Source organism: Triticum dicoccoides, chromosome 3A, assembly GCF_002162155.2.
Source record: "Triticum dicoccoides isolate Atlit2015 ecotype Zavitan chromosome 3A, WEW_v2.0, whole genome shotgun sequence".
NCBI classification, from domain to species: domain Eukaryota; kingdom Viridiplantae; phylum Streptophyta; class Magnoliopsida; order Poales; family Poaceae; genus Triticum; species Triticum dicoccoides.
This window is the reverse complement of record NC_041384.1, coordinates 506,019,928-506,029,662: the sequence shown is the minus strand read 5'-3', so window position 1 is coordinate 506,029,662 and position 9,735 is coordinate 506,019,928.

Genomic DNA, 9,735 nt, shown 5'->3' with positions numbered 1-9,735 from the left:
CTCCATTCACTCCACCAAAGCCGCCCTCCCCGCCACACCGATACGTCGGTGCCGCGGTTCATCGAGGGGACGCACGACGATCCTCTCGCTCCCACAGTATGCTCTCGTAGACTGCTATCCACTAGCCGCGCCGCCACCGCTGGCAACGTTCTCGTGGAGGCGCACGGCGGTCAGCGCCGCCACCGCTGGCGATGTCCGTGTGGAGACGCACGGCGGTCAGCTTCTCCCACGGTACGTGCATTCTAGACTGAGGTCCCGTGCATGTCGGTGTAGCGCTGAATGTTAGCTGATAGACGTTGTTAATCTTGCTGTTTGTTGAAGTAGTTTACAGTCAATATGCTCTGTTTAAGAAGCTTCCTTGCCTGTTCTGCACTCAATCTGCTTAGCTGAGATGGCATGCCAAGGCCGATTAGTTGCTAACATATCCTTCCATATATTTTGTGTGACATAGATTGCCATGGTCTAGTAGCCAATCTGTTAGGTGAAATAGCTCTACACTGTTTTATACTCAATCTTTGTTGCTGCGATGGCCTTCGATAGTTCGATGGATGTGTGCTCGGCCTCATTGACTGCTGAAACAGCCTGCCATAATTTAGGACTCAAATCTGTTTGTTGAATTAGCTTTACATATATTTCGCTACTTAGATCTGCTCGTCCAAATATCTTGCCATAGCTTTAGACATCGACCTAGGTATTTTCTTCTGGACTTCATAAAAAGCATATATGTTTTTCCTGTAATATCTAGTAGAAGAACTAATTTGTATGTCTAACAGATGGACAGGACTTGGATAACTTCTGCTCGAAGATTCTCCGCTGCATATGTCGAGGGGGTTGAAAACTTCATGAACTTTATCAGAGATGAGTACGGTGGTCCGAAATCATATGTGCTCTGCCCGTGTAGCAGTTGTATGAATTCAGTTACAAGACCCCAGTCAACTATGCAAAATCATCTACACTTGTATGGGATGTCGGTCACATATACTAGGTGGGTTCATCATGGTGAAGCTGTGAACATCAATGCTATTGACTACGTGCAAGCAAGAGATCACCATCTTGATCTGCCTGATGCTCAGGTGGAAGAGGAGGAGGAGGAGGAGGTGGCGGAGCTAGTGAGTTTGACCAACATTGAAACAATGCTACAAAATGCTCATGCATTCCATGAACTTTCACCTGCAGAAGAAAAATGGTGGGCCCGCATGTTGGAACAATGCAACGTGGCTATCACCCCAGGAAATAAGCTGTCAGTATTCTCAGCTATGGTCACCTTTCTTTAGGTGAAGACATCTGAGTGGATGACCAACAAATCATTCGATATGATGTTGGCTGCTTTCCGCAAAGCTTTCCCAGATGCGTCTGAGCTGCCACACACCTACAGTAAAATGAAGAATTTCCTTCGTGCAGTTGGAATTGGATATGATATGATCCATGTTTGTAAGAATAATTGTGTTCTATTCCAGAAGGATTATGCCAACTTAAGTGAATGCCCGAAATGCAAATCATCAAGATGGAAAGATGGCAATGTTGTGAAGAGGATTCCTCATAATGTTTTGAGACATTTTCCAATTACACCAAGATTGCAGAGGTTGTTTCATGATGCTGAAACAAGAGAGGATGTACTGTGGCATTCTAGGAACCAGGAGTACAGAGATCAGAATGTAATGAGCCATCCATCACATGGTAGTGAGTGGAAAAGCTTCAATCAGAAGCACGAAAAGTTTGCTGCTGACCCGAGAAACATTAGACTTGGCTTAGCTTCAGATGGATTTAACCCATTTGGCCACCAGAGCGCCACATATAGCATGTGGCCAGTGCTTGTTATCCCTTACAACATGCCTCCAAATGTCTGCACCAAAGAATCAAACTACATGTTGGCCTTGCTCAACCCAGGTCCAAAAAGTCCTGGAAAGGATTTTGATTTGTTCATGGAGCCTCTTGTGGAGGAACTTCAATAGCTATGGAGGGGTGTTCTCACTCGAGACCTATATAGCAGCCCACCAGCTGATTTCTTTCTGCGTGCTGTTATAATTTGGTGCATCCATGATTATCCGGATTTGGGCACTATGTCAGGGCGAACGACACATGGTTACAATGCATGTGTTCGCTGTGACAGGAATCTACTATCATATGCAATACTTAGCCAGATCTGTTACATTGGACACCGCCATTTCCTTGCCATGGACAAGCCGCATCCTAGAAAATACCGAAGACATATGTTCAATGAAAAGCATGAAAACCATGATGCGCCAAAGAGGCTGACCGATGATGAGTTGCAAGTGGAATTAGAGAAGGTCAGGCATATTACACCAGGGAACCATCCTGATAATGGCAGCGGGAAAAGGAAGCGTGGTAGGGCAGAAGAGAGATTATTGTTTACCCGCAGGTCCACTTTGTGGGACTTGGAGTATTGGAAAGATTTGGATCTGCGGCATAATCTTGATGTGATGCACATCGAGAAAAATATATGTGACAGCATTATCGGCACACTTCTTAATATTGAACGCAAGACGAAAGATACCTAAAAATCTAGGATTGATTTGACACACCTGGGTATCAGACAGGATTTGCAGGTGCAAGATGAAGGTAAACCACGGGATATGGCACCAGCTGTGTACGTCTTGGACAAGGTAAAAAGAAAAGAATTCTACGAGATCATGTCACGTGTGAGATTCCCACATGGATTTGCTTCCAACCCTAAAAGGGGAGTCAGTGCAGATGGAAACAAGGTACAAGGGTTGAAAACTCATGACTGCCACGTCCTACTTCAAAGGGTTTTACCTGTTATCCTTACAGGATTGGGCCGCCCTGACTTATATAGAGAAGTTGCAGAATTGGGACAATTCTTCAGGGAACTCTGCAGTAGAAATATCAGGATAGATGCTTTGGAGCGTCTTAGAGACAAGATACCAACTATCCTATGCGACCTTGAGAAGATATATCCTCCAACCTTCTTTGATGTGATGGTGCATTTGGTTGTTCATCTACTTGATGAGGCACTACTTAGAGGTCTAGTACAGTATGGCTGGATGTACCCTATTGAAAGGCGGCTAGGCACTTTCAAGGGCTATGTTAGGAACAGAGCTAGACCCGAGGGTTCCATTGCAGAGGCCTACATTTCTACAGAAGCGTTGACATTCTTCTCAAAATACAGTGAAACAGCTGATCAACTTAGCAAAGAGGTGGATGAAGACAATCCCGGGCTCAATGTTTTAGATTATTCTATTTGAGTTACAGGGAAGAGTCGACAAGAGGACAAACCTAAAGATTTGGACAAAATGGTTTGGTATGTGTTGAATAACTGTCCTGAGATACTACCTTATATCAAGTAAGTGCTAAGTCCTACATCTTATACATCGTAATCTACTAAACTTGCAGCACATTCTTATATATTTAGATGTTTGACGCGATCACTATGTTGTGCAACATCTACAAAAAGGAGTTACTGCCGCAAAATCCAAGAAACATTGACAAACTGGTTATGGCAGGATTTGCGAAATGGTTCAAGAGCCATGTAAGCTTTTGAATTGCACTGTCGGTTATTTTAATACATTGAGTACATAAGATGATCAGCTTGTCTATTTTCTAACCATAGGTTAAGAAGATGCGGGAGGGTGGGTAGGCAGTTGATGATGCCCTTTACTCACTAGCAATTAGTCCTGATACTCGGGTAAGACATTATGAATCTTGCTTTGTTGGAGATGTGCGCTACAACACCCTTGCACGAGACGAAGGCAGGAAGACACAAAACAGTGCCATCATGACCACAGATACGTATGACAAAGAGACAACTAAAATGTATGCTAACATAACAGACATTGTTCAGTTGCAGTATATCTCCAGTTTCGAGGATCATCGGTGTGTGGTTCTGTTGTGCTGTCGTTGGTACAACCTATTTTCCAGGATTGCAAAACCCATAGCTGATGATTATTTAAAATCCATCAATGTCAAGGCGGCGTACCAGACCAATGAGCCTTTTATTTTAGCAAATCAAGCAACACAGATATTTTTCTTGGAAGACACATTTGCACGTAGCGATGACTGGAGAGTATTGCAAAGGCTTGAGCAGAGGAATTCGTTTAATGAAGTTGCACAACAAGATGATGCTTACACTGCTCCTGATGTACAAGATAACATAGATGTTCCTAATATCTTTAAGAACCATCACGTTAATGACGCCGGCGAAAAGATTGCATGTCGTGCTGTGGACATACAAGAGTTGATCAAGAAGAAGCCAACGTTCGAGGATGTTGAGGACGAAGAAGAAGATGACACCGTGGGGAATTACGATTCAGACTAATACACATGGCGAAGATGTTGACGCTGCTGTTGTGGATGATGATTACATTGCTTTTGTCGTATTTGCCTATCAGAAGACGTTTTTTTATCTACTATGTGAAATTGTGTTTGCTATGAAAACTGAAGCCTGATGAACATGTTGTTTAGTATTTTCCTGTGAGAACATCACTTATTATGTATGCTGATTTGTGTTTGGTGATTGTATGACGACTAAAACATGATGACATTGTTGTTTAGTTGTACTCATATTTGGCTGTGAAGCTTGAATTTGATGACATAGTTTGCTGTTGGACTGCAATTTGCTCGACGTCTTCGAATGAGAACAAAGCTGACCCAACAGGGCCTCTGCTAATTTATTTATTTATTACCAAAAGGGCCTCTGCTATTTATTTATTTATGAGCAAAAGGGGATACCCCCTGATTTCCGTTAATAGAAACATTAGATGTTCACAACTCTACGACCAGCCTGTTACACAGGTTTCATTCATTACTAGTTTCAGCAAAGTGCTCATGTCATAGCCACTGAATACATCATGAGTGCTATATACACTTCAAATAAAGAGACAATCATCCTACAGAGCACATCGATTTTTCCCATTATCTTCACAAGCTATTTCATCTCCTCATTGTTGTCAAGGCCATTCAGCAGCTGTTGCTTGGCCATGATCAGAGGAACTGCATCTTTAACCTTCTGATCTACATCTTCCTCTTATGTCGTTCCTTCAGTTCCTTGTCTAACACCCCAACCTGCTGGTATTGGGATTCCTCGGCTAACCAAATAATCAGCATAGTTGCACTCCCACACATCAGAAACTTCCCAGAAATACAAATCACACGAATCTTCCCTTTTTGGCACGAATCAAATTGGAATATCATCAACCAAACTATTAAAAAAATCAGCAACTGAAAGCAGCAAAACAACACTTAAACATATTATTACCCCATGATTCAGGCATTTGTAGAAGACTCGGCCAGGGTTGAGGATTGTGGTTGAGACGCGACGGGTAACTCTGCATGATTTGCAGCAGTGGCACCACACCAACAGCAGCGGGTTGTGATGAGCAACCGGCTGCGGTGCGCGTGCCGTAGGGGGTGTGATGACACCCATGGGCGATGGTACGGGTGGCGACTTGGCGCATATTTGGTTGTTGCCTATTGAAGAGTAGGTGGACGAGCAGCCTGCGGACATGGTTGTTGCGGCCAGAGCTTCTGATGCTAGGCAAAGTAAGTAGAGAAGAGGAGAAGCGAACGTTGGATATGTCAGTTTCATTACTTGCAGAGTAGCATAGCACCATATATATTCATAGTCTAGGTTTGGATTCGAACCAGCTACAGGAGCACATCTCTCTTGTTTCTAAAACTCAGCAACATCTCTTTACTGGTACACTAGCTTGTTCAGTCTTTGATTCCTCCACCCGACATCTGGGACCCACCGGAAGGGCCTCTGTATTTCGCGAAAAAAATGTGCCCCCCGCTGACAGGTCGGACCCACCAGCTATCTTCGCACGCAAGGAAGTGCCTCCTTATTACGCACAAAAAAAATGAATACTCCCCTGCCAGCTGGAACCCAGCATCGTGGGAGGCTGACTTGTGGGCCTACCAAGTTGACGGGGATAGAGGGCTTTGTCAACTTAGTCAATATGAATGATTCTAGCTCCAGTTATCGTATGATGTTCATCCAACGGCAGTAGTGCTTCTTCAAACTCTGGTCTTCTTGCTCCAGCCGCCCAAACCAGCGCCGGTCATGCCGCGTGCTCCTGCCTCCCGTGGCCGGTTGTGATGCCGCGGAGGCCTCACCGCCCCCTACTACTCCCACCGCTGGCCAGGGCATCCCTCTACTCACCCACACCCCTTGTTATTCTGCGGCGACGACAACCTCACACCGCAGCCGAACCAGTGAAGCCTTGTACTCCTCTCTGCGTGGGCATCCACTGCCGCGTCTTCCCTGACTCCGCGTCGTCCCCTTCCTAGGCCTCACCGTCATCCACCACCTTGGTGCTCTCGGCGCGGCGTGGTCAATGTGGTCAATGACCGACTTCCATCGGAAGAGTACTGTACGTGGAGAGGCTGACAGCTGGGTCCATAGCCACAGCCCGGTTTTTTTGTGATTTGCCAAGTAAGTCGCTTTGTCACGCCTGTTGGGCTGTAAATCTTTCAAGACAAGGAGAGCTTCATTCGGCTGGCCGAGAAAATGGCCTACCAGTAATGAGAAATGGGTTGTACATTTTTAAAACACATCAAACCGGCAATTAGTTTCAAAATTCTTTTTTCATTTCAAAATTTTAAATTGCATTGATTTTTATGCATGGACAATTTGTTGGATTTTATATTGATATTTATTTATTTTTAAAATCAGTTTGAATGTGACTCGAAATTTTGAGATTAAAAACAGTTCGGACCGCACCGAAATATGCAAAATTTTGTATAATTTTTTAACCGTGGCCACAATATGGGCTGTAATGCTAACAAAAAGAATATGGCCTCCAAAAAACCTTAAGAATTAGCAAATGGGCTGTAAATATAGAAATAATGGCAGATGGGATGTATGATGTTTTCCACAGATTTGAGGCTTTCCTAAAAAAAAGGTTGACGCACAAACGGTGACTGTTGGATGTCCATCCAACGGCCGTCGTGCTTCTTCAATCTCTGCTCTTCCTACTCCAACCGCTCAAACCGCCCTGGTGCTCTTGGCGCGGCCTGATCAACGTGGTCAACGACCGACATGCATCTAAAGTGGATTGTACGTGGACAGGCTGACAGCTGGGTCCATGGCCGCACGCAAGGAAATGCCTCCTTATTACGCGCAAAATAATGATTCCTCCACCTGACATCTGGGACCCACTGAAAGGGCCTCTGTATTTCGCGAAAAAAACATTACCGCCGCTGACAGCTTGGACCTACCAGCTATATCATCGCACGCAAGGAAGTGTCTCCTTATTACGCACAAAAAAATGAATATTCCCCTTGCTAGCTAGGACCCAGTATAGTGGCAGGCTGACTTGGGGGCCTACTAAGTTGATGGGGATGAAGGCTTTGTCAACTTAGTCAATATGCACAATTCTAGCTCAAGTGACCGTACGATGTCCATCCAACGGCCATAGTGCTTCTTCAACCTCTGGTCTTCTTGCTCCAGCCGCACAAACCAGCGCCGGTCGTGCCTCGTGCTCCTGCCTCCCGTGGCCGGCTGTGATGCGGCGGAGGCCTCACTGCCCCCTACTACTCCCACTGCTGGCTAGGCCATCCCTCTACTCACCCACACTCCCTGTTATTCTACGGCGACGACAGCCTCACACCGCAGCGAACCAGTGAACCCTCATACTCCTCTATGCGTGGGCATCCACTGTCGCGTCTTCCCCAGCTCCGCGTCATCCCCTTCCTATGCCTCGCCGTTGTGACCCGCCCTGGTGCTCTTGGTGCGGCGTGGTCAACGTGGTCAAGGAACGACTTCCATCGGAAGAGTACTTTACGTGGAGAGGCTAACAGCTGGGTCCACGGCAGCCGCAAGGAAGTGCCTCCTTATTACACGGAAAATAATTATTCCTCCACCTGACAGCAGGGACCAACCGGACGGGCCACCATATTTGGCGAAAAAAACATTTCCCCCCTAACTGCTGGGACCCACCGGACGGTCCACCGTATTTCACGAAAAAAAAACGTTCCCCCGCTGTCAGCTCGGACCCACCAGAAGTGCCTCCTTATTACGCACTATAAAATGAATACTGCCCCTGCTTGTTGGGACCAACCTTGGTGGGTGGCTGACTTGTGAGCCTACTAAGTTGACAGGGACGGAGTGCTTTGTCAACTTTGTCAATATGAACGATTCTAGCTCCAGTGACTGTACGATGTCCATCCAATGGCTGGAGTGCTTCTTCAACCTCTGGTCTTCTTGCTCCAGCCGCCCAAAGCAGCGCCGGTCGTGTTGCATGCTCCTGCCTCCCGTGGCCGGCTGTGCTGCCGCGGAGGCCTCACCGCCCCCTACTACTCCTAACGCTGGCCAGGCCCTGCGGCAACGGCAGGATCACATCGCAGCCGAACCAGTGAACCCCCGTACTCCTCTCCACACGGACTTCCGCTGCCGCGTATTCCCCTGCTCCACGTCGTCCCCTTCCTAGGCCTCGCCGTCGTCCACCGCCCTGGTGCTCTTGGCGTGGCGTGGTCAACATGGTCAAGGAACGGCTTCCATCGGACGTGGACTGTACGTGGAGAGGCTAACAGCTGGGTCCACGGCCGCAGCAAGGGAGTGCCTCCTTATTACACGCAATATAATTATTCCTCCACCTGACAGCACGGACCCACCGGACGGGCCACCATATTTCGCGAAAAAACGTTTCCCCCTAACTGCTGGGACCCACCAGCTACATCTTCGCACGCAAGGAAGTGCGTCTGAGGAAAAAACGATTCACCCCCCTGACTGTTGGGACCCACCAGCTACATCTTCGCATGCAAGGAAGTGCCTGACAGTCGGGACCCACCTGGTCGAAGCGTACGTAGAATTTTCATTCTGGTCGCAAACGTGTACGTACATACTGGTCGATGTAGAGCACACACGTGTCGTAGTAGAGGGGCGCACGTAGCATATACACGTACGTATTGCAGCCAGTGTGCAAGAAAGAAAATACGGCCACGTACGTACATACGGGCAGGGTCTCGAACGCCTACTCACGCATACGTACGGCCAGGGCACATGTACATGGCTGGGTCGGAATGGAGAAACAGCGTCGTCGTCGTGTTCATGGGGAGCCAACCGGCTGGGTCGAAACGGAATGCGTCATCGTGTTCATCGAGAGGGCTTGGATGGAACAGCCGATGGAAACGAGGCCTGGCGTACCGCAGAACGGAGGAAACGGCTTTGTGTTCGACCGGCCACGGTCGAAATGGGATCCTGTTCATCGGCAGGGGTCTGGCATACCACAAAACGGAGGAAACGGACCTCCTACGGTCGAAACGGGGTCCTGTTGATCGGGAGGGGTCTGGCGTACTGCAAAACGGAAGAAACAGACTTGTGTTGGAGCGCTACGGTCGAAACGGGGGTCCTATTCAACGGGAGGGGTGTGGCGTACCGCAAAACGGGACTCCACGGGATACTGTTCATCTCCACCGTCGACCCCCTGCAGCCTCCACGGGCTACTGTTCATCCACCGTCGACCTCCTCCAGCCTCTACCTGCGACTGTTCATCCACGGGCTCCTGTTCATCCAGCCTCCACCGCTCGCTACTCCACCGGCTACTGTTCAACCAGCCCTCTCCACGGGCTCCTGTTCAACCACCCCTCCACGGGATACTGTTCATCCAGCCCTCCACCATCTACTGTTCATCCAGCCCTCCACGGGGTGGTCCTGTTCATCCTGCCCTCCACGGGGTCCTGTTCATCCAGCCCCAACTGGCTCGATCGATCGGGGTCCTGTTCATCCAGAGGCAACACCACGGGGTCCTCTTCATCCAC